Genomic DNA, 24,236 nt, shown 5'->3' on the forward strand with positions numbered 1-24,236 from the left:
GGGCTTGATCTCACGACCCTGAGATCATGACCTGAGCCAAAATCAAGAGTTGAATGCTTAACAGACTGAGCCACCCTGGTGACCCCAAAAATATATCTTTAAAAAATGTGAGAGAATTTTTTCAGAACTCTTTCATGTAAATAGTCTAACATTTGTGTATCTGAAATTACATCATTTATACAAAAATACTAAGAAATGCTGATCTCACTTTTCCCTTCATTTTCCTGCCATACTACTTTAAGTCAGCATTACATGACAGCCTTTTTAAATGACATTACTCTTCATTCTGTCTTTTTCCCCTTCACCCTACAGAATAAGACCAGGCAAATTTTTTCTAAAATTTTAATAGAATTCCTCATGTCAGTAGAGTCACTGTTTTTTTTTTTCTAAAAGTATAATTCATCCTGAAACATCTGAGGCAGCTTAAAGACATTTTTATTCCAATGTCCACATTTGAAATTTCTAGACTCCTCATATCCACCTAAGTTATCTACATGATATCAGGCAAAGACATAATGGGCCTATGGTGGAGTACCCAGAGACATATAATATTTGCTCACAGAGGACCACAGATTTGTTCTATTCTTTTCAAACATTGGAGTGAAGACTCTAGAGGGGTTTCAGTCCAAGATGGTGACACAATAAACTCTGAAACCACCCTTTTCAAGGACATACTGAATCTACAGTCCCATAAGAAATGACTTCCTCTAAATGAAATCTAAAAACTATCTGAACAACTCCTAACACATTAGGCAAATGGGAAAATACCCACATTGATATGGGTAGGAAAGGTTGAGAAACACCTCCCATCCCTGACATAGCAACATATAATTGGGAGGGAACTCAAAACTCCCAGTTTCTCTCTGAGGAAAGAAGAGATCAGACACAACATCTCTTACCACAACGTTTACCATATCGGAGAGATGGGCCCCCTAAAGGCCTACCTCTGAAAGTCAGGAGGATTTGTGTCCATAAGACCCATAGTTCTACAGCAAAGAAACAGTTTTTAAATGGGCTCATAGGGACTAACTCTGGTTATTCCCTCAGGACTCAACACAGAGGCAGCAGACAGAAATGAACATCTCCCAGTCTTTCCTGGAAAGAGACCTATTTGTATACTCCAAAAGATGCTGCCTGAGGATCAGGCTTCTTTAAAAAAAAAAAAAAAATTTAAAGATTTTATTTAATTATTTATTTGAGAGAGAGAGCACACATGAGAAGGGGGAGGGTCAGAGGGAGAAGCAGACTCCCTGTGGGACTCGATTCTGGGACCCCAAGATCATGACCTGAGCCGAAGGCAGTTGCTAACCAACTGAGTCACCCAGGAGCCCCCCTTTTTTTATTTTTATTTTTTAATTATGTTATGTTAATCACCATACATTACATCATTAGGTTTTGATGTAGTGCTCCATGATTCATTGTTTGCATATAACACCCAGTGCTCCATGCAGAACGTGCCCTCTTTAATACCCATCAGCAGGCTAACCCATCCCCCCACCCTCCTCCCCTCTAGAACCCTCAGGTTGTTTCTCAGAGTCCATAGTCTCTCATGGATCGTCTCCCCCTCTGATTCCCCCCTTCATTTTTCCCTTCTTATTATCTTCTTTTTTTTTGTAACATATAATGTATAATTTGTTTCAGAGGTACCAGTCTGTGATTCAACAGTCTTGCACAATTCACAGCACTCACCGTAGCACATACCCTCCCCAATGTCTATCACCCAGCCACCCCATCCCTTCCACCGCCCACCACTCCAGCAACCCTCAGTTTGTTTCCTGAGATTAAGAATTCCTCATATCAGTGAGATCATATGATACATGTCTTTCTCTGACTGACTTATTTCGCTCAGCATAATACCCTCCAGTTCCATCCATGTCGTTGCAAATGGCAAGATTTCATTCCTTTTGATGGCTGCATAATATTCCATCACATATATATACCTTGTGTGTATATATATATATATACACATATATATATACCTTTGATGGCTGCATAATATTCCATCATACACACACACACACACACACACACACACACACACACACACACACACACATATATATATATATACCTGCTTTATCCATTCATCTGTTGATGGACATCTTGGCTCTTTTCATAGTTTGGCTATTGCGGACATTGCTGCTATAAACATCAGGGCACACATACCCCTTTGGATCAGTACATTTGTATTTTTGGGGTAAATACCCAGAGGATCAGTCTTCTAATTGCCACACATCTGGAGGCTAACTGTGATCATCCCCCTGAGAATGTGGAGGCAGGTGAGCACTGTCTCCACATTCTCCCTTTGGTTTGGCCCAGGTTGCCAGTGCTTCCTTGGAAGAACCTTTTTTTTTTTTTTAAGACTTTATTTATTTATCTGAGAGGGAGAGCATGAGCTGGGGGAGGGGCAGAGGGAGAAGCAGACTCCCTGTTGAGCAAGGAGTCCCATGCAGGGCTCGATCTCAGGAACTCCGAGATCATGACATGAGCTGAGGGCAGACACTCAACCGACTGAGCCACCCAGGTGCCCCTGGAAGGAGCTTTTTCACACAATTGGAGCCCTGGCTTTTGTAGTAGCCTCCCAGGGACACACTCCTTAATCACCTGGCTCTAGTGGACAGTAAGTCTTGCATTTGTGGATCCCACAGGACTTTAGCAAATAAAGAAACAATTTTTAATTGGCTATGCTGCCAGAGTTCAGCACAGAGGGAACAGAAAGAAACACTCATCTCCCAGTCTTTCCCTGAAAGATATTTATTTGTATGCTTTAAAAACTGCTGTCTGAGGGTCCAGCTTCCAATTAGCCTGCATCTAGGTGTTGACTGAGATTCTGCCCTTTGGGACAATGACAGGTTGTGGTACACCATCAACTACCAAGAGCCACTAAAAACATAGAAGGCAGCTTTGACAATCCAAATGTTTGAGAGACAACAAAAAACTTGGGTTGGACTGATTCATAAGTTTATTTGTGATCACTCCATTAAGACTGGGAGAGATGGCTGTTTTATCTAAGTGCAGAAACCAGCACAGAGAGTAGAAAAAAAATACAGAAACTTATGTACCAACCAAAGGAACAAGATAAAACTCCAGAAACAGACTTTAATGAAATAAATGGACATAAGTGGTTTATTTGTTATGTGGAGATTAAACAACATGCTACTGAATAAACAATGGGTCAAAGATGAAATCAAAAAAGAAATTAAATTTATATATATTTAATATATATATATAAATTTTAAATATATATATGTATCTTGAGACAAATGAAATTTGAAAGATAACACCTTTAAAACTTCTGTGATGCAGCAAAAGCAGTTCTAAGAAGGAAGTTCATTGCAATAAATGCCTACATTAAAAAAAAGAACTCAAATAAACAACCTATCATTACACCTGAAGGAACTAGGAAAAGAACAACAAACTAAGTCCAAAGTTAGTAGAAGCAAAGGAATTACAAAGATCAGGTGGAAATAAATAAAATAGACTAGAAAGGCAATAGAAAAGAACAATGAAACTAAGAGCTGGTTTTAGAAAAAATAAAATAGACACTTTTATTAACTAAACACTACAGAGAAAAAAAGAGAGAGGGCTCAAAAAAAAAAAAAACTGGAAAAGAAAGAGGTGACATTACAACTGATACCACACAAAAACATTCTGACGAATAAAAGTCTAGGAAAAGATGACTTCACTGGTGAATTCTTCCTAAACCTTTAAAGAAAATTTAATGCCAAGCCTTTGCAAACTCTGCCAAGAAATGAAGAGGAAGGAATAATTTCCATCCCATTTCATGAGGCCAGCATTACTCTGAATCCAAAACCAGACAAGGATACCAAAAGAATAGAAAGTTACAGGCCAATATCCCTAATGAACAGAGATGCAAAAATCCTCAACAAAATATTAGCAAATGAAATTCAGTAATACATTAAAATATACATTAAAAAGATTATATGCAATGATAAAGTAGATATAAGAATGGTACAGTATTGATAAATCAATGTAATATATCACATTAATAAAAAGGGAGTTATAATTAATGTGATCATGTTAACAGATGCAGAAAAGCATTTGACAAAATTCAACATCTCTTTATGATAAACATTCTCAACAAACTTAGAATAGAGAGAACATGTCTCAGCATAGTAAAGACCATATATAACAAGCTCAGAACTAATAAAATACTTAACAGTGAAAAGCTGAAAGTTTTACCTCTAAGATGAGGAACAAAACAAGGATGTCCACTCTCACCAGTTTTATTCAACATAGTACTGGAAGTCCTAGACAGAGCAATTAGGCAAGATAAAGAAAGAAAACTCATCCAAATTGGAAATGAAAAAGTAAAACTGTTTTCATTTGCAGATGAGTTGATACTAGATATAGAAATCCCTAAAGATTACACATGTGTGTCCACACACACACACACACACACGCACACACACACACACACACCTGCTAGAACTAATAAATGCATTCAGTAAAGTTGCAGAATACAAATTCAATATAAAATAATCAGCTGTATTTCTATATACTTCTAATGACCTATAAGAAAGAGAAATTTAAAAAATTCCATTTACAATTGCATCAAAAAGAATAAAATACCTAGGAATAAATTTAACCAAGGACGTAAAAGATAAGGACACTGGAAACTATAAGACACTGATGAAAAAAACTGAATAAGACACAAATAATGGAAAGGTATTCTGTGCTCATGGATTGGAAGAATCAACATTGTTAAGATGCCCATATTATGTGCTCATGGATTGGAAGAATCAACATTGTTAAGATGCCCATACTACAAAAAGTGATCTACAGATTCAGTGACATCCCTATCAAAATTCCGATGACAATTTTCACAAAAGTATAACAATCCTAGAATTTGTATGGAATCACAAGGATCCCCAGTAGCCAAAGCAATCTTGACAAAGAACAAAGCTAGAGGCATCACATGTGTGGTTTTCAAATTGTATTATGAATCTACAGTAATCAAAATGTGTGATATTGGCATAAAAACAGTCACAAAGATCAGTGGAACAGAACTGAGATCTCAGAAATAAATGCATGCATAGGTCGTTAATTAATTTAAAACATAGGAACCGGGGTGCCTGGGTGGCTCAGTTGGTTAAGCGACTGCCTTCGGCTCAGGTCATGATCTCAGGGTCCTGGGATCGAGCCCCGAATCGGGCTCCATGCTCTGCGGGAAGCCTGCTTCTCCCTTTCCCACTCCCCCTGCTTGTGTTCCCTCTCTCGCTGTCTCTCTCTGTCAAATAAATAAATTAAAAATCTTAAAAAAAATAGGAACCAAGAATACACAGTGGAGAAGGACAGACTATTTAATAAATGGTGTTAGGAAAACTGGACTGCCACATTCAAAAGAGTGAAACAGGACCCTTACCTTACATCACAAACAAAAACAAAAACCAACTCAAAATGGATTATAACTTGAATGTAAGACCCGAAACCATGAAAGTCCTAGAAGAAAAAATATAGGCTATACGCTTCTTGACATTGGTCTTGATAATGATTTTTTTGGATTTGACAGCAAGAGCAAAAGCAACAAAAGCAAAAACAAGTAAGTAGGACTGCTTCCAGGTCAAAAGCATCTGCATAGCAGTGAGAACAATCAACAAAATGAAAAGGCAACCTTCAGAATGGGACAGAATATTTGCATGGCATATATACGATAGGGGTTTGGTATCCAAAATATATAAAGAATTCATAAACTCAACAGCAAACAAAACAAAACACACAGAAACGCACACACAAACAAAAACCAATCAATTGAAAAATGGACAGAGGATCTGAAGAGATATTTTTTTCCAAAGAAGGCATATAAATGGCCAAAAGGTACAGGAGAAAATACTCAACATTACTAATCATGAGGGAAATTCAAATTAAAACTACAATGAGACATCACCCCACACCTGTTAGAATGATTATCATCAGAAAGACAAGAGATAACACATGTTGACTTGGATGTGGAGAAAAGGGAATCATTTGCACTATTGGTGAGAGTTCAAATCAGTGCAGCAACTATGGGAAACATGCAGATTAAATTTTTAAAATCTATTAAATGATTCAGGAATACCACTTCTGGGTATATATCCAACAGAAATAAAGACAGGATATCAAAAAAGTATCGGTGCTCCCATGTTTTTTGCAGCATTATTTACAATAGCGAAGATGTGAAAACAACCTAAATGTTTGTCAATGGATGAATAGATACAGAAGATGTTGTATAAAAATAACCATATACATGTGTGTGTTGTGTATAACTACGACAAAATACACATAACATATATAAAATGGAATATTATTCAGCCATGAGAAAGAAGGAAAGCCTGCCATTTACAACAACATGCATGGATCTTAATGTTAATGCTAAGTGAAACAAGCTGGACAGAGAAAGACAAATACCACATGGTATCACTTCCATGTAGGAACTGAAAGAAAAAAAAAAAGTCAAGGTCATAGAAACAGTAGAAAAGTGGTTGTCAGGGTCTCTGGGGTTGGGGAAATAGGGAAAGTTTGGTAAAAGCATACAAATTTTTAGCTAAAATAAAAAGGTCTGAGGATCTAACATAAAACACGGTCACTATAAGATGATAACATAGCATCGTGTAATTGAAATTTGCTAAATGGCAGAACTTAAATATTTAAACCAAAAAAAAAGGTATGTTTGGTATGGATATGTTAATTAACTAGATGAAGGAATGCTATCACAATGTATACCTATATACAATCACAATGTTAATATTTTGGAATTTTAAATATCTTAGAATTTTATATGTAAATTATACCTCAATAAAAGTGCATTTAAGAAAAAATTAAATATAAAGGCTACTGGATTAGAGAATAAGAATAAACCATGACGATAAGGGGTTATAGTCTACTTTGTGTTCCTCATATATCCAAGAGCCCACAATAGAGCTTGATACATAGTAAGCAGTCTATAAAATAGCTCTTAAATTAAAAAATCTAAAGGAAAAGTAGGTCACATGAAAGTTTATTTAGAACTCAGATTTTTACAATAAAACATTTAAAAAAATTTGGAAGAGAAATGTATGGATCAAGATTTTTTTTATTATGTTATGTTAATCACCATACATTACATCATTAGTTTTTGATGTAGTGTTCCATGATTCATTGTTTGCGTATAACACCCAGTGCTCCATGCAGAACGTGCCCTCTTTAATACCCATCACCAGGCTAACCCCTCCCCCGCCCCCCTCCCCTCTAGAACCCTCAGTTTGTTTCTCAGAGTCCATAGTCTCTCATGGTTCCTCTCCCCCTCTGATTACCCCTTTCATTTTTCCCTTCCTGCTTTTTTTTAACCAAGGTGATGCTAGTCTTGTTTTAATAGAATAAAACAAAATGTTGATATTGGCACAATTATGCAACCCATATATACGTATTTTAATTACTCAAACTTCTTTGATATACATACAACTGCAAAGAGTTAAAGCCCACATGGTTTCAGTATTAACTCAAAGTTTTAAAAATGAGAAAACCCAAATCTGTTTGAAATGTATTATTAGGAAATAATCCAAAATATGGGAAAGTTACATGAGATTTATGTTTCATCTAGAATTATCAGATTAAATAAAACAAATGTTTATGGAAGTATTTAAACTCCAGCAATAAGATCAATTTTTCGTTTGTTTGATAATTAGAATCTGTGAGACTATTTTATGCTGAATATATACACTAAATAATATATATAAATAATAACTATAATATAATTATAATTATATGTAACTGATGATGATGATGATGACTTAATAGGCAAGACTTAGTGAGGCTATGTTACTTCCCTTGATGAAAACTGTTTTGAAGTCAATTTCAGACTACTTAATTTAAACACTGAAAATCTCATTTTGAATTTCAGCTTCAAGGATGTCATGGATGCCTCAAGCACTCAGTGGTGCAAAGCAAAGTGAAATACTGTAATTGAAAACTATAAAGAAAACTCACATTTATACTGAGTTATTTTTCTGCATAATGTAAAAAGAATTACTTGTATAGAAAGAATGGTTTAAGACAAAGAGAATAGACTTACTGGATTTGCTGAGTAAGAAAGGCCTGTGGAGAGATGTAGCTGAGATAGTATAGTTTCAAGACTTGCCTAGACAAATTCAGAAATACATAAGAATTGCTTTTGTTACCCCAGATCTTTCCTAGTCCTTACCACTACTAAGTTTTACCATTTGTTTTAGAGACTTTCAGTGCCTTTATTTAAACACTTTCCTTCTTGGTAGTATCATGTGTTTCAGAATATTTCTGACTACAAATGCTATCCTACTAAATTAAAAAAAATTGTTAATTGCAAAATAATATTTTCCATAAATATACTGCTACAATTAATATCCCATTTGCTTCTCTCACTCTCCTTTCTGTCCTTCCTTCTTTTCTCCACCTTCTCTCTCTCTCTCCTATCCTATCTCCTTTGTCTTTTCCCCTCCCTCTCTGCTAAATATCAGACATATTCATAGGTAATTCATGAATCATTAAAGTATAACAAATGCAAAATAGAATGCCTCTAGGGTATAATATAAATTAGTAAATAGTATGAATTAGTGTTGGTTTAGCAAAGTAATGGAAGGTTTCAAGGGGACAGAGATATGAAACAATGCAACTCATTACAAATTCCATAGAAAACCTGGTGTTCTCAGCGTAAGGAGAGAGGAGGGTATGAATAAAAGAATGGAAGACACTCAGATCATGAGCAGGCTTCTATACAATGTTGGGTACTAAAGCTTGTTCTTCTCATTTAATGAAGAAAAACCTTGTAGAATATTCAAACATTCTGGATTAAGAGAGATAATATATACAAAGCTTCTCTAGATGCTAATGAGAAAATGAAAATTCTATCTGAAAAACTCCTTTTTCAATCCCATTATAAAAACAATTAGGCTTGGGGCCTGCTGGGTGGCTCAGTCAGTTAAGCGGCTGCCTTCCGCTCAGGTCATGATCCCAGTGTCCTGGGATCGAGTCCCACATCGGGCTCCTCACTCAGCAGTGAGCCTCCTTCTCCCCTCCCTGCCACACCCCACTGCTTGTGCTTGCTCTCTCCCTCTCTCTCTGTGTCAAATAAATAAATTAAATAAAAAAACAAAAGAAAACAATCTGGCTCACATTTCTGTATGAATATACTGAAATACACACACACACACACACACACACACGTGTATGTTTCCCACATAGCATCACAGTATCCATTCTATATATATAACTATTAAATCATTTCTTAATTTATTCTTTTATTTTTTAGTGTTTTTTTTAATTTTATTATGTTATGTTTGTCACCATACAATACATCATTAGTTTTTGATGTGGTGATGCACAGTAATTTATTCTTTTACATAACAGAATATTTTACCTGTTAAGGCATATTTACATGTATGTCAATATTTTCCTGTATCATTTAACCAATCACTTATTGATAAATATCTGAATTATTTCCAATTTCTTATTATTTTAATCAATGCCACAATTGAATTTTCTCATACTATAAAAGACAATAATCTTTTTTTTAAAGTTCCTAACTCCTTATGTGCTTATTATTATACAGTTAGATGATGTGCAGATGATTTTCCTGGCAATTGCATGACTGCTATAAATAAATTAGCAATATTAGTATTAGCACATATTATCAATGTAACCACTCACAGCACATAACACCAATATAGGGGCGCCTGAGTGGCTCAGTCGTTAAGCGTCTGCCTTCGGCTCAGGTCATGATTCCAGGGTCCTGGGATCGAATCCTGCATCTGGCTCCCTGCTCAGCGGGAAGCCTGCTTCTCCCTCTCCCGCTCCTCCTGCTTGTGTTCCCTCTCTTACTGTGCCTCTCTCTGTCAAATAAATAAAATCTTAAAAAAAAAAAAAAACACCGATATATTTTCAAAAGATTTCTCATTCATTTTACCATTTTCTATTATGTTATTTTATCTCATTATTTATATTTACATAATTATTTATTTCTAATTCATTTGTAAACACTCTTCATATGCCAAGAACATTAGCCAGAGGTTTCTGCCTACTGAACTGAATGCCAAGATATCGATTCGTTTAGCCTTTTGGTGGCTGGTTAAATATTGGGTCAGCTGCAGTGCAAGTGCCTCACTTCTGGCTGAGTGTGGGATCTTCCCTTTATCCAAGCTCAGCACATAAATATTCTCATTCTTTAAGTGTGCTGTGATGGGAAAAAGACTGAGAGGTTCATCTTGCAACTATATTTGCAAATACGGCTTATTTATATATATATTTATATATGTATATATAAAATTTACTAGATATTTTAAATTTCTCATTTAAGTTACATTTATCATTTTCCCTTATAATTTAAAAAGTAGTAAAAGTAAGAGGAACTGGAGATCTAAGCCAAAACTGTGTCAGTGTGAATTAAATGAAGAGTAAGCAATAATAATAAAATAAAGAAGATATTGCTAGCAGTTACCATGTATTAAAGAAAGATCGCAACGCTAGAAGAACAAAGAATAATGCTATGAAACCAAAAGAACATGTAGATTAAGACATTTTAAAGCAAATACATACCTAAATATTATTAATTCTAATTGCAAACGAATATATAAATAATTTCATTTGCTTTTTCCTCATTAAAAAAAGGCCAAGGTTCATCATTTGTTTATTCAATATTTATTGAGTGTCTACTATGTTTCAGGTACTATTTGACATTCAAGGGTTTCAGTCATAAGCAGAAAAGAATCAAATCTCTCATGAAGGTTAAATTCTAAAAGATAAAAATCATATTATAAAAGGATAATAAATAAAATTTGAGGTACATCAGATAGTGAAAAAAAAGACAAGGAGTGGATAATTGTCAGAGTGTGGGAAGCAAGTGAGAATGTCATTTTTAAATAGTGTGGTAAGGGGACATATGTACCCACACATGTTTAAAACAAGTAATCAGTGACCTTCATAAAAGAATGTATTATGTGTTGGTAGTGCAAGCCAAATGGCAGTGGGTTGAGCAAGAACAGTTAGAGAAACAGAGCAAGTTTTAGTTACAGAAAGGAGAGAGATGGCAAAAGAGATGAAAGGGATTTTAAGGCTGAGGAGAGGTCTTGTTTATTTTTGCTTTAGCTTAATTTGAGAAAACTTCAGCATGTTTTGGAGCTGAGGAAAAAAGCCAGAGAATGAATAATTAATACAAACTGGACTCTGGATGCAATGTGAGAACACAGGATAAAGAACCTTACCCTCTAACAGGAGGAAACCAGAGATAATGAAATGTGCATGCATGGAAAAGTGTGCAAGGTGGTTGCTAAAATAAATAACTTAAAGAGGAGCCAAAATTGAAAATATATCCTGAAGGGAATGAATGGATTTTGAGGAGAATGAAAAAACTAAGATCAAATAAGATTCTAGTTGTCTCTAACACTGCATTTCATAATTATTACTATCTTTCTTATTGAAATAGGTACTTTCTTATTTATTTTGGAAACCCTGACTTAGTACCGTATATTAGGAACCCAGTAATGTTAAAATGAATGAATAGAATGAATGAAAGAATGAATGAATTACAGTATAATGTGCCCATTCAAGTAGTAAAAATGTGTACACGAAAGTCTCCTTGCCAAAGGCATTTTCCTAGTGTAGGAACTATGTGGCTTCACATCAAAAAGAGTAGAGACATTTTGGACAAGATACATTATCTGAAAACTTCAGATCACATCATAGAGATTTTTCTCTTTCTCCTGGAATAGGTTAGGAGGTTTCCTGCCCTGTACTTAGGCCCCCCTTATGTTTCCATTCTGAACTGCTTCTTCCCTCCCCAGGAAATCGGAATATTTGTACGAGGATCTCCGCCCTACTTGCCCCTCTTCCACCTCTTAAGATCTCTCTTCCTCTATCATCTCTTAGGGTTTTATAGGTATTTGGCAGCAATTTCTTCTTGGAGCTAGCCAGATCGTTAATTGCTTTAAAATACTTCCATTAGGAGGAAGATATAATAAGAACTAGACTAAAGGGTAAATTCAAAGAAGACTGAATGTGGCCATAGGGCCAGCCAAATTTTGCATTTCACTTTTAACAGTAATTAACCTAATATTTATACATGAAACTACTTATCTAATATATAATGTATTAATAGTATATAAGGCAAATCTATCAATAATTACATTGCACTTACCATACCTATATGTACAGGTATGTGACTTTTTATTCATCATTTTAACTTCACTGCATATTTCTCAATTAGTTCTCAAGTCAGAGGTGATGCAAGAGGTTTGATTGATCTACAGTGTTACTTTTCTAATCACATTTTTTTCTCTTTAAGTCATATAAAGAAGCCAAAATTTGTAGTGTTTATATCTTCATACATCATTGTGGTAGTAGATTATTTTTACACGTAGAGAGAATTAACCATAGTATGTTTTTGTGTATTGTACCAGCATTTAATGAATTTCATTTATGAAACATAATTTTATTAAGAATTGGTTAAAACCATTAGATCATTAGAGATTTTGTTTAAAATTTGTTTCTCCTAATCTGTGAAAATTTGTTTTGAACTATAGAAAATAGATTTTAAAAAATCATGTGTATAGTTTTGAAATTCAGCAAAAAGGAAATAAGTTGTTTACATCAGATTGTTTTACAAAGATGCATGGATGATCATGTGCTATACATGCTCCTGGTAATTCATTCATAGAGGGAATAGAATTATAAAGTGAGAAGCAATGTTTTCAATTGTTGATTTCCTACACTTGGACATCAATTCACATCAAAACTTAAAGATTCTGAGTATTGATTACAAGTAATTTTTATAAATTTACACCACGCCTTCACAGTTTCAATAAATTATTTATGAATTGGTGTAGAAAACAACATTTGTTTTCGTTTTTGTGGGGAAATAAGGTTAGGGAGGAGGTATTTTATTTCCCAAATAGAGAACCATATTTATTTCATTATCAGTAATGAAAAAAAATGCTTAAACCTGCTATTATCTTATAATAAACCAACTATTAGACCATTATTGAATACTTAACTATGTGTAAGTCTAATTATCCAAGGTGCTACGAAGGACCAAGTATATTATACAAACTTTCCTCTGGAGAAATTTGCAGTCTCGGAATACATCAGTGAAAATGACAAAGATCTCTGTCCCTTTGCAACCTACATTCTAATGGGCTGATGCACACAGTAAATATTTTTTTAGTATTTTAGTAGGCAATAAGTGTTATAAAAGATAAAAATGTAGAGTAGGTTCTGATAAAAGGAATTGGGAATGCTGGAGTTGAGAGTGAGTTTTGAAGACAGTTGCAATTTGAAAAATGTTTATCAGGGTAAGAGGTGAGGTTTGAGTAAAGACTTGAAGGAAATGGAAGACTGAGACACGTAGATATCAGGGAAGTTTTCCAGCAGAGGCAATAGTCAGAACAAAGTCCTGAAGGCAAATACTACATGATTCTTTCCAGAAACAGAAAGATGCCAGCAACACAGTTGGGACAGACTGAGGAAGAAGAGTGGGAGGGGATAAGGGAAGAGAGGGCCAGGTCACACAGGGCCTTCTAAGCCATGTATTAAGTTAAATAGTGGCCCCCAAAAGACTTTACCACGCCTAATTGTGAATGTGACCTTATCTGTAAATAAGGTTTTGTTATTACATTAAAACTTCTAAAATGAAATCACATTGGATCTGGCATGGGCTTGAAATCCAATGACTAGTGTCCTTTTAAGGAAAGAAGTCTTGGTTTTACCATATGATAACTGTGCAACCTTGGCCAAAATATTTAACTTCTATGAACCTAGTTTTCCTCAGGTATACAAAAAGTTAATCCCACAAAAGATATAATATATGTAAATATAAAGTATAGTTCTCTGATTATAGTGAGTATGCCAAAAATTATAGCTATTAATATCTTTTTTGAAATGCTGCTTGGGATTGAACACCTACAAAAATATGCAGCTATCTTTAGGTTCTCTGGAATCTACATAAGAACAGCATTTAAAAAAATATTTTATTTATTTATTTGTCAGAGAGAAAGAGCACAAGCAGTGGGCGTGGCAGGCAGAGGGCGAAGCAGGCTCCCTGCTGAGCAAGGAGCCCGATTCAGGACTCGATCCCAGGACCCTAGGATCATGACCTGAACTGAAGGCATATGCTTAACCCACTGAGACACCCAGGTGTCCCTAAGAACAGCATTTAAACCACTGAATTGTTTTAGCCTTTGTCCAATTAACACATGGAGTGTCTGAGCATCTACTCTGTGCTACGTACGCACTAGAGATGTAAAGGAAAATAAGGGGCTCTGCCTTCCACCAGGGACCATTGCAGTACATGTATTGCAATGGTGATGACTGTGCTAAAACTAAAACTAGCTCATGTGAAAGGCATACTGGTGACATGAAGGACAAATCCATATACTTTACTGTGCTGAAATATTGAGAAAACTCTACCTCAAGGACAGATAGAATTATGACCCCTAAATAAGTCAACAAAAGCCCCAATCAAGATTTCCATTATGATATCCCATCACCAAATCTGATTTCTTGACAAATAATTCACTTAAATTTAATATTTCATATACTATTAATATATGTTAACACTCATGATGTTCCCTTTACTTAGAACGCCTCTACTTAGAATGCCTAGAACTCTGCTTTGTCCCCCTATTAAAATCCCAGTCAATCTCCAGGGTCCAGTTTAATCCTCCTGTACTTCTAGGAGAATTGATTGTGCCAGGCTTTACTCTCCAAAGCATTGGGATAACTGAAGCAATAACATCATATTAGTTTTCACAGTGTGTGTGTGAATATATATATATAATATATATATATATAATATAATACTGCAAAAAATTCTTCAATTATATTCTGTATGATATTGAATGAATATTGAATATCATGATGACTATTCATTCATAAGATTGACCTCAGATAGGGGCACCTGAGTGGCTCAATCTTTTAAGCGTCTCCCCCACACCGCCCCTAGCCCCCTACACTCACAATTTCATGATTTCTCTCTTTCTTTCTCAAATAAATAAAATCTTAAAAAAAAAAGATTGACCTCAGATACTGGAATTTGATAAAGTGCTTTATTTTTTTATTTTTTTTAAGATTTTATTTATTTATTTGAGAGAGAGAGAATGAGAGACAGAGAGCACGAGAGGGAAGAGGGTCAGAGGGAGAAGCAGACTCCCTGCTGAGCAGGGAGCCCAATGTGGGACTCGATCCTAGGACTCCAGGATCATGACCTGAACCGAAGGCAGTCGCTTAACCAACTGAGCCACCCAGGCGCCCGAAAAAGTGCTTTATAAATTTTGAAATAAAAATTTAAATGTGATTACTGAAATTTGGTAACTATATATATATATATATATATATATATATATATATATATATATATCGCTATATTGCAAATATTTGAAAATGTTAACTCATATTGGTTTGGATGTAACGTACATGTTAACACTCAGTTAATCATCATATTTATTTAGCTGAGATACCCTATTCTCTAGGTATTCTAAAAAATAATGTTTTAGTGTATTATTAAAACATGTTTCCTATAGAAAATATTTGGTAAACTCCAAAGTGTAACTGAAGAGAGTCTAATGAAGATACAATTACCAAAGTGTTTCCAGGTTACTATAACCAACAAAATATGATGAAATAGCAAAGAAGCAGTAATAATGAGATAGCATTATTTCTCCTAATCCTGAGTTATAACCACATTGGGGTGGTGTGGCCTTAGATAGAGAACTGTAGTGATTTTCAAACTCTTGCCTGGAAGAGAGTGGGAGAATAAATACTCTGATACTTTTATCCTCTTCACTTTGGTCTCTTGCCAGTGTTTCTGTTGGCCAAACCCAACTGGAAGCCAAGGAACAAAGTAACTCGAACAGCCTCTTGAGTCACAGAGCAGAGGAGAAAGAAAAATCAGCTCCATCAGGGCAAAGAAAACTACCCAGCAGGTATTTAAAATATAAATCTAATTAAGTCATTAAATCCAAAGAGTGTGTCTTTCTTCTTTCTATTCACTTTTTTTTTGAATTAGCGACATTCTAAAAATAACCATACATTTAAGATAATCTACCCAGTGTACTCAGAGTGTAGTCATGGACTCCTAGTATCTAATATACATTCAGGGGATCTGTGAGGGCAAAACAATTTTTATAATTATAGTAAGGCCTATCTGCCTTTTAATTGTGTTGATATTGGCACTGATGATACAAAAGCAATTGTTCTAATACCTTCACATGAATCAAGGCAGAGGCACCAAACTGTACTAATAGCCATTGTATTCTTCGCTGTTAAGATCTTCCAAAAGGAGGGAGTTCTCTTTAGGAGGTCCTTCACTAAGGAATAAAAGTTATTAATTTCATTAATCTCAAACTCTGGTTACATATGTGTTTAATGACAAGTAGAAAGTATCCATATGAAACTTCTGTTTCATATTAAAGTATGTTTGCTCTCTGAGGCAAAAGCATTTTGACTGAGCTATGAACTCAACTAGCCATTCCTCTGTGAAAAATACTTTTTACTTTAAAGAAAAACTGATAAAGTATCTGGAATTTACCAGATACCAGATATTTTCTCAAGACATAAATGAAGTTACTCTGTTCTTTCAGGGAAAAAAAGCTGACAGCATTTATTGATGAACATAAAATTCAAACCTTAAAGTAAAAATGTGAATTTTGAATAACATCTATCCAATACCAGGAACTTAGTAGCCTCCTAATATTTAAAAACTTTTTATTTATTTATTTATTTTTAAAGATATTATTTTAGAGACAGAAAGAGAACATGAGCGGGGATGGAAGGAAGGAGCAGAGGGAGGGGAAAAGAGAGAATCTTAAGTAGGCTCCACACCCAGAATGGAACCTGACACAAGGCTCAATCCCACAATCCAGAGATCATGACCTGACCCAAGAGTCAGACACCCAACTACTGAGCCACCCAGGGGCTGGTAAGACTTTTTAGATGAAATTTTGGAGGTGATATCAGCATGCGATTTTTTTTTATATCATATAATGAAATTTGCCAACATTGGGAAGTTCTATATAACTTGGTAAACTAATATTTTCAAGATGAACAATGCATGAAGTTACATGAGAATGGGTGTGCAAATGATCTGAATGAAGAACACAGACGAATAGATTTAAATGAATTAATTAGAAAATTGGTAATGTGATTTCTTAAGCCGCATTGAGAACAACTTTTAATAAATTACCACTTGTCAAGTTTCACTATAGTCTCAAAGAATATCCACAATTATCTGAAAACTACTCCTTCAGACCTTCTCCATATACCTCAACCAAAGCAATATAGTGCAACAAAGGCAGATGTGTCATCTATTAAACCAAACATTAAGAGGTTTGTAAACTAAAAACTAATGATATTCTTCTCAGTAAATGTTTTTGAAAAATATGGTTGTTTTTCATAAAATACATTATTTAAGTTAGTGGGCACAGGTTTTATTACAGTTATTTTTTAAATGTACTAATACCTGAATAAATCTGTCTCAGTTTTATTTTCTAATTTAATAAGTATCAAGATATACAACCATCCTTCCACAAACTAAAGCACTTCAGTATTTTCAATAACATTTAAGAATATGAAAGGGACCTCAGACCATAATGTTTAGAATAGCTAAACAAACGTTAAGGCTTTACATACATCATATTAAAATTTTTATTGTCATTTGTCAAAAACAACTCTCATTATGATCCTACATTTCGTACATTTTACTAAAATAAGAATACAATCCTAATATAACAATTTGTAGCTTTTGGACAACATGACATGAAGTTACATCTCAAAAATCACTGACCTATTTCACAGAAGTGCAGCTACTTGAAATTATTGACATGTGTTGTAAATAGTTTGGTATACAAAATCTAGAATTTATTAAAATAAATTGCCTACTACTAGGTTTTTGAAGATTATAATTAAGAAGTCATTAAACCAGATATTTTTTTCTCAAATAAATCATTTTTATTAAATAATTTACAAGTATTATAAGAGCTAATGTAATATTTTTCCCTAAGATTCTAAGGGAAAATGAACTTCAAACTATAGCATGCTTTAAGGATAAGATGTATGGAAAGTTTGTATGATATTTTTAATCTCTAACATAACCAATTCTAGATGATTAAATTTTAGAAGGAATCATTGGATTCTGTTATTTATATATTCATAATTTTAGAAAATAAGGTGAATAGCATATAAATATCACAAATCATATTTATTACAAATATTTTTATCAAATGGTCTTCAGACAATTGATCTTGAATTTCATAATCTTGTGTTTGTTTTCAAACTTAAATTATGACATTTATCACTAATTTTCTAAAGAGAAAAAAACTTAATATTATGCCTTACATAATTTAGGAAGAGCTCAAGTGATTGGAACTTTCCCATTCAATTTTATTCTAGACTTGTACATACCTAGAGAGCCTACGGAATCAAATATCATGAAAAAGGATAAGGTATGTTCCTGAGAGATTATGGAAGGAAGGGCAGTATAAATGTTTATATTATTTTTGTATTAACATAAGAAATATTGAAGAAAGCTCTTCAAGCTGAAATGAAAGGATGTTAATAACATGGAATCATATGAATGTGTAAACTTACCAGTAAAGGGAAATTTACAGCTAGAGTCAAAACCTCTGATATTGTAATGGGGGGGGTACATAAATCTCTTTTAATTCTAATTTAAAAAAGTTAAACATATGTATTAAAATAACTATAACCATAATTTGTTATTGGATATACAATATAAAAAGATGTAAATTATAACATTAATAACCTAAAATATGTGTCAGGTGTTAGGAGGTAAAACTACAAAGTTTTCATATGCCATTGAAGTCATATTGCTATCAGCTTGAAACTGGATATTAAAACTGTAAGATATTTTAAGTGAGACTCGTAGTAACCATAAAGGAAAAACCTATAATATATATACAAAAGATTAAGAGAAAAGAATCAAAACACACCATTACAAAAAGTCATCAAATCACAGAGAAAAAGAGCAAGGGAAGAAGAAAGGAACAGAGGAACCATAAAACAGAAAATATTTAATAAAATCTAAGTCTTTACCTATCAGTAATTATTTTAAATGTAAATGGATTCAATTCTCAAAACAAATAACATGGAGTGACTGAACAGATAGGAGAAGAAGATCAAATGACATATTGTCTACATGAAAAATCATTTTAGTTTTAAGGACACACATAGGCTGAAAGTAAAAGATAGAAAAAGATATTCAAAGCAAATGGTAATTAAAAGACAGCAGAGGTGGCTATATTTATATGAGACAAATTAGACTTTAAGTCATAAATTGTCACAAGAGACAAAGAAGGTCTTTATATAATTATAAAGGGGTTAATTTGTCAAAAAGATATAACAAATATAACAATTATAAACATTTATGCATCTAACATCAGCATGCCTAAATATATAATGCAAATACTAACAGAACTAAAAGGAGACATAAACAGCAATATAATAATAGTAGGGGACTTTAATAATCCACTCTCAACAATGGATAGATCATCCAGACAGAAAATCAAAAAAGAAAACAGATCTGAACAACACTATAGACCAAATGGACCTAACAGACATATACAAAATGTTTCATCCAGCAGCAGCAAAATACAAATTCTTCTCAGGGGTACACAAAACATTCTCCAGGATGGATCATCTGATAGTCACCAAAATAAGGCTTAAGAAATTTAAGAAGGTTGAAATTATACCAAGCATCTCTTCTGAATACAGTGGTATGAAACTAGAGATCAATACGAGAAGGAAAATTGGAAAATTCACAAATATGTGGAAATTAAACAATATGCTCCTGAATATTCAATAGGTCAAAAAGACATCAAAAGAGAAATAAAAAAAATACATTGAGACAAGTGAAAATGGAAAGACAACATACTAAAACTTTTGGGATGCAGGAAAAGAAGTTCTAAAAGGGACTTTTACAACTATAAACATGTATATGAAGAAAAAACCTCAAACAAATAACCTAACTTTACACCTCAAGAACCTAGAAAAAGAGTCCGAGTGGGGCGAGCAAGCTGAGTGGTTGTGTGGTCACTTCTTGGAAACCGGTAGCGCTTGCAGCATGGCTGACCAACTGACTGAGAGCAGATTGCAGAATTCAAAGAAGCTTTTTCACTATTTGACAAGGATGGTGATGGAACTATAACAACAAAGGAATTGGGAACTGTAATGAGGTCTCTTGGGCAAAATCCCACAGAAGCAGAGTTACAGGACATGATTAATGAAGTAGATGCTGATGGTAATGGCACAATTGCTTCCCGGAATTTCTGACAATGATGGCAAGGAAAATGAAAGACACGGACAGTGAAGAAGAAATTAGAGAAACATTCCGTGTGTTTGATAAGGATGGTAATGGCTATATTAGTGCAGCAGAGCTTCGTCATGTGATGATAAACCTGGGAGAGAAGTTAACAGATGAAGAGGTTGATGAAATGATCAGGGAAGCAGATATTGATGGTGATGGTCAAGTAAACTATGAAGAGTTTGTACAAATGATGACAGCAAAGTGAAGACATTGTACAGAATGTGTTAAATTTCTTGTACAAAATTGTTTATTTGCCTTTTCTTTGTTTGTAACTTATCTGTAAAAGGTTCCCCCCTGCTGTCAAAAAATATGCATGTATAGTAATTAGGACTTCATTCCTCCATGTTTTCTTCCCTTATCTTACTGTCATTGTCCTGAAACCTTATTTTAGAAAATTGATCAAGTAACATGTTGCATGTGGCTTACTCTGGATATATCTAAGCCCTTCTGCACATCTAAACTTAGATGGAGTTGGTCAAATGAGGGAACATCTGGGTTATGCCTTTTTTTAAAGTAGTTTTCTTTAGGAACTGTCAGCATGTTGTTGTTGAAGTATGGAGTTGTAACTCTGCGTGGACTATGGACAGTCAACAATATGTACTTAAAAGTTGCACTATTGCAAAATGGGTGTATTATCCAGGCACTCGTACACTATTTTTTTGTACTGCTGGTCCTATAACCAGAAACATTTTCTTTTATTGTTACTTGCTTTTTAAACTTTGTTTAGCCACTTAAAGAAAATCTGCCTATGGCACAATTTGCCTTAAATCCATTCCAAGTTGTATATTTGTTTTCCAATAAAAAAATTACAATTTACCCACAAAAAAGAACCTAGAAAAAGAAGAACAAAAGAACAATGATTAGCAGAAGAATAAGAATAAAGATTATAGTACAAATAAATGAAATACAGAATAGACAGAAATAGAAAAAATCAATGAAACTAAGAGTTGTTTTTTTGAGGAGATAAACAAAATTCACGAACTGCTGGCTAGACTCATCAATAAAAAAAGGAGAGGATTCAAATAAATAAAATTATAAATGAAATAGCATACATTACAATTGATACAGCAGAAACACAAAGGATGATAAGAGACTATTATAAACAATTATAGGTCAACAACTTGGGCAAACTTAACAAAATGGATAAATCCCTACAGTCATAAAACCCACTAAGACTAAATCATGGAGTAATAGAAAATTTGAACACATCAATAATGACTAAGGACATCGAATCAGTAAACAAAAACCTCCCAAGAAAGAAAAGCCCATGACCACATAGCTTCACTAATGAATTCTACCAAACCTTTAAATAAGGTGGGATGGATGGGGTGGCTGGGTGATAGACCTTGGGGAGGGTATGCACTTTTGTGAGCACTGTGAATTGTGTAAGACTGTTCAATCACAGACCTGTACCTCTGAAACAAATAATACAGTATATGTTTAAAAAATGATGTAATGTATGGGGATTAATATAACATAATAATAATAATAATAGAAGATAGCAGGAAGGGAAGAATGAAGGGGGGGAAATCGGAGGGGGAGACGAACCATGAGAGAATATGGACTCTGAGAAACAAACCGAAGGTTCTAGAGGGGAGGGGTGGGGGGATGGGTTAGCCTGGTGATGGGTATTAAAGAGGGCACGTTCTGCGTGGAGCACTGGGTGTTATGCACAAACAATGAATCACGGAACACTACATCAAAAACTAATGATGTAATGTATGGTGATTAACATAACATAATAAAAAAAAAGAAAAAAAAACTAATGATGTAAGGTATGCTGATTAACATAACATAATAAAATAAAAAAAGAAGTAATACTAATATTTCTCAAACTCTTCCAGAAAACTGACAAGAACATTTCTTTTCTCATTTTATGAGGCCAGCATTACACTGATTAATAATAAAGCCAGATAAGGATAGTATAAGAAAAGAAGAGGCCAATACCCCTTATAACAATAGATTCAAATATATTCTACATACTACCAATGGAATTTTAAAAGTATATTAAAAAGGATCATACCAATATGAGGAACTCTTAATCTCAGGAAACAAACTGAGGGTTGCTGGAGTGGTGGGGGGTGGGAGGGATGGGGTGGCTGGGTGATAGACATTGGGGAGGGTGTGTGCTATGGTGAGCGCTGTGAATTGTGTAAGACTGTTGAATCACAAACCTGTACCTCTGAAACAAATTATACATTATACGTTAAAAGAAGAAGAAGGAGGAGGAGGAGGAGGAGGAGAAGATGATGATGACAGCAGGAGGGGAAGAATGAAGGGGGGATATTGGAGGGAGAGACAAACTATGAGAGACGATGGACTCTGAAAAACAAACTGGGGGTTCCAGAGGGGAGGGGGAAGGGAGGATGGGTTAGCCTGGTGATGGGTATTAAGGAGGGCACGTTCTGCATGGAGCACTGGGTGTTATACACAATGAATAATGGAACACTACATCAAAAACTGATGATGTAATGTATAGTGATTAACATAACATAATAATAATAATAAAAAAAGATCATACCCCATGATCAAGTAGGATCAATTCCTGAGATGTAAAAATGATTCAACATGGGAGAAACAGTAAATACGATACACCATATTAATAAAACGGAGGAGTAAAATCATATGGTCAACTCAGTTGATGAAGAAAAAAAGCATTTGACAAAATTCAAGATCTTTTCATGATAGAACTCAATAAATTATGTATAGAAGGAATGTACCTTAACATAATAAAGACCTTATGTGACAAGCCCACAACTAACATCATACTCAACATCATAATTCATCACCTAACATCAAAAGTGTTCAGCTTTTCTTCTAAGATCAGAAATAAGACAACAATGTCCATTCCTACCACTACTATTCAACATAATATTGGGAGTCCTAGACAAAACAATCAGGCATAAAAAAGAAATAAAAAACATCCAAAATTGGAAAGGAAGAAGTAAAACTGTCTCTCTTTGCAGATGACATGATATGATATATAGAAAATCCTAAAGACTCCACCAAAACGCTGTTAGAATAAACAAATTCAGTAAAATTGCAGGAAACAAAAGAAACATATGAGAATCGGCTACATTTCTATAAATTAAGGATGAACTATCTCAGAAAGAATAAATAAAAAGGGGTACCTGGGTGGCACAGTCAGTTGTGTCTGCCTTCAGTTTAGGTTATGATCCCAAGGTTGTGGTATTGACCCCCGTGTTGGGCTCCCTACTCAGCAGGCAGCCTGCTTCTCCCTCTCCCTCTGCCTCTCTCTCTCTCTCACTCTCTCTCAAATAAATACATAAAATTTAAAAAATAAATAAATAAATTCTATTTACAATATCATGAAAGACAATAAATATATAGGAATAAATTTAAATAATAGATAATGTATTACTGATTATTGAAATAAAATCTTTAAATAAAGTTTAAGATTTTAAATAAATTTAACCAAGGAGATGAAACATCTGTACACTTTTTGGTGTAGTTTTTACAATAAGACATTGATGAAAGAAAGAAATAAGATACAGGGGCACCTGGGTGGCTCAGTTGGTTAAGCGACTGCCTTCAGCTCAGGTCATGATCTCAGGGTCCTGGGATCGAGCCCCGCATCGGGCTCCCTGCTCCGCGGGAAGCCTGCTTCTCCCTCTGACCCTCCCCCTGCTTGTGTTCCCTCTCTCGCTGTCTCTCTCTCTCTCTGTCAATTAAATAAATAAATAAAATCTTTAAAAAAAAAAAGAAATAAGATACAAATAAATGAAAAAATTTCCCATGTCCATGTTTCATAAGAATAAATGTTGTGAAAATGTCCACACTACTCAAGGCCATCTATAGAGTCAATAAAATCCTTATCAAAATTCCAATGGCATTTTTAAGATAAGAAAAAAATTATCCTAAAGTTCATATTACCCACAAAATACCTGAAAGAGCC

The 24,236-nt window shown here is 34.4% G+C and overlaps 1 protein-coding gene and 1 pseudogene across 1 annotated transcript in view; one reads left to right on the forward strand and one right to left on the reverse strand.

Annotated features, from left to right (window-relative positions):
• SGCZ (sarcoglycan zeta) overlaps positions 1-24,236 on the reverse strand; it is a 1,100,701-nt gene that overhangs the window by 334,625 nt on the left and 741,840 nt on the right. The gene's annotated exons all lie outside the window — the stretch shown is intronic.
• Positions 20,078-20,689, forward strand: LOC113925925 (annotated as a pseudogene).

This window comes from Zalophus californianus, chromosome 2 (genome assembly GCF_009762305.2).
Source record: "Zalophus californianus isolate mZalCal1 chromosome 2, mZalCal1.pri.v2, whole genome shotgun sequence".
NCBI lineage: Eukaryota > Metazoa > Chordata > Mammalia > Carnivora > Otariidae > Zalophus > Zalophus californianus.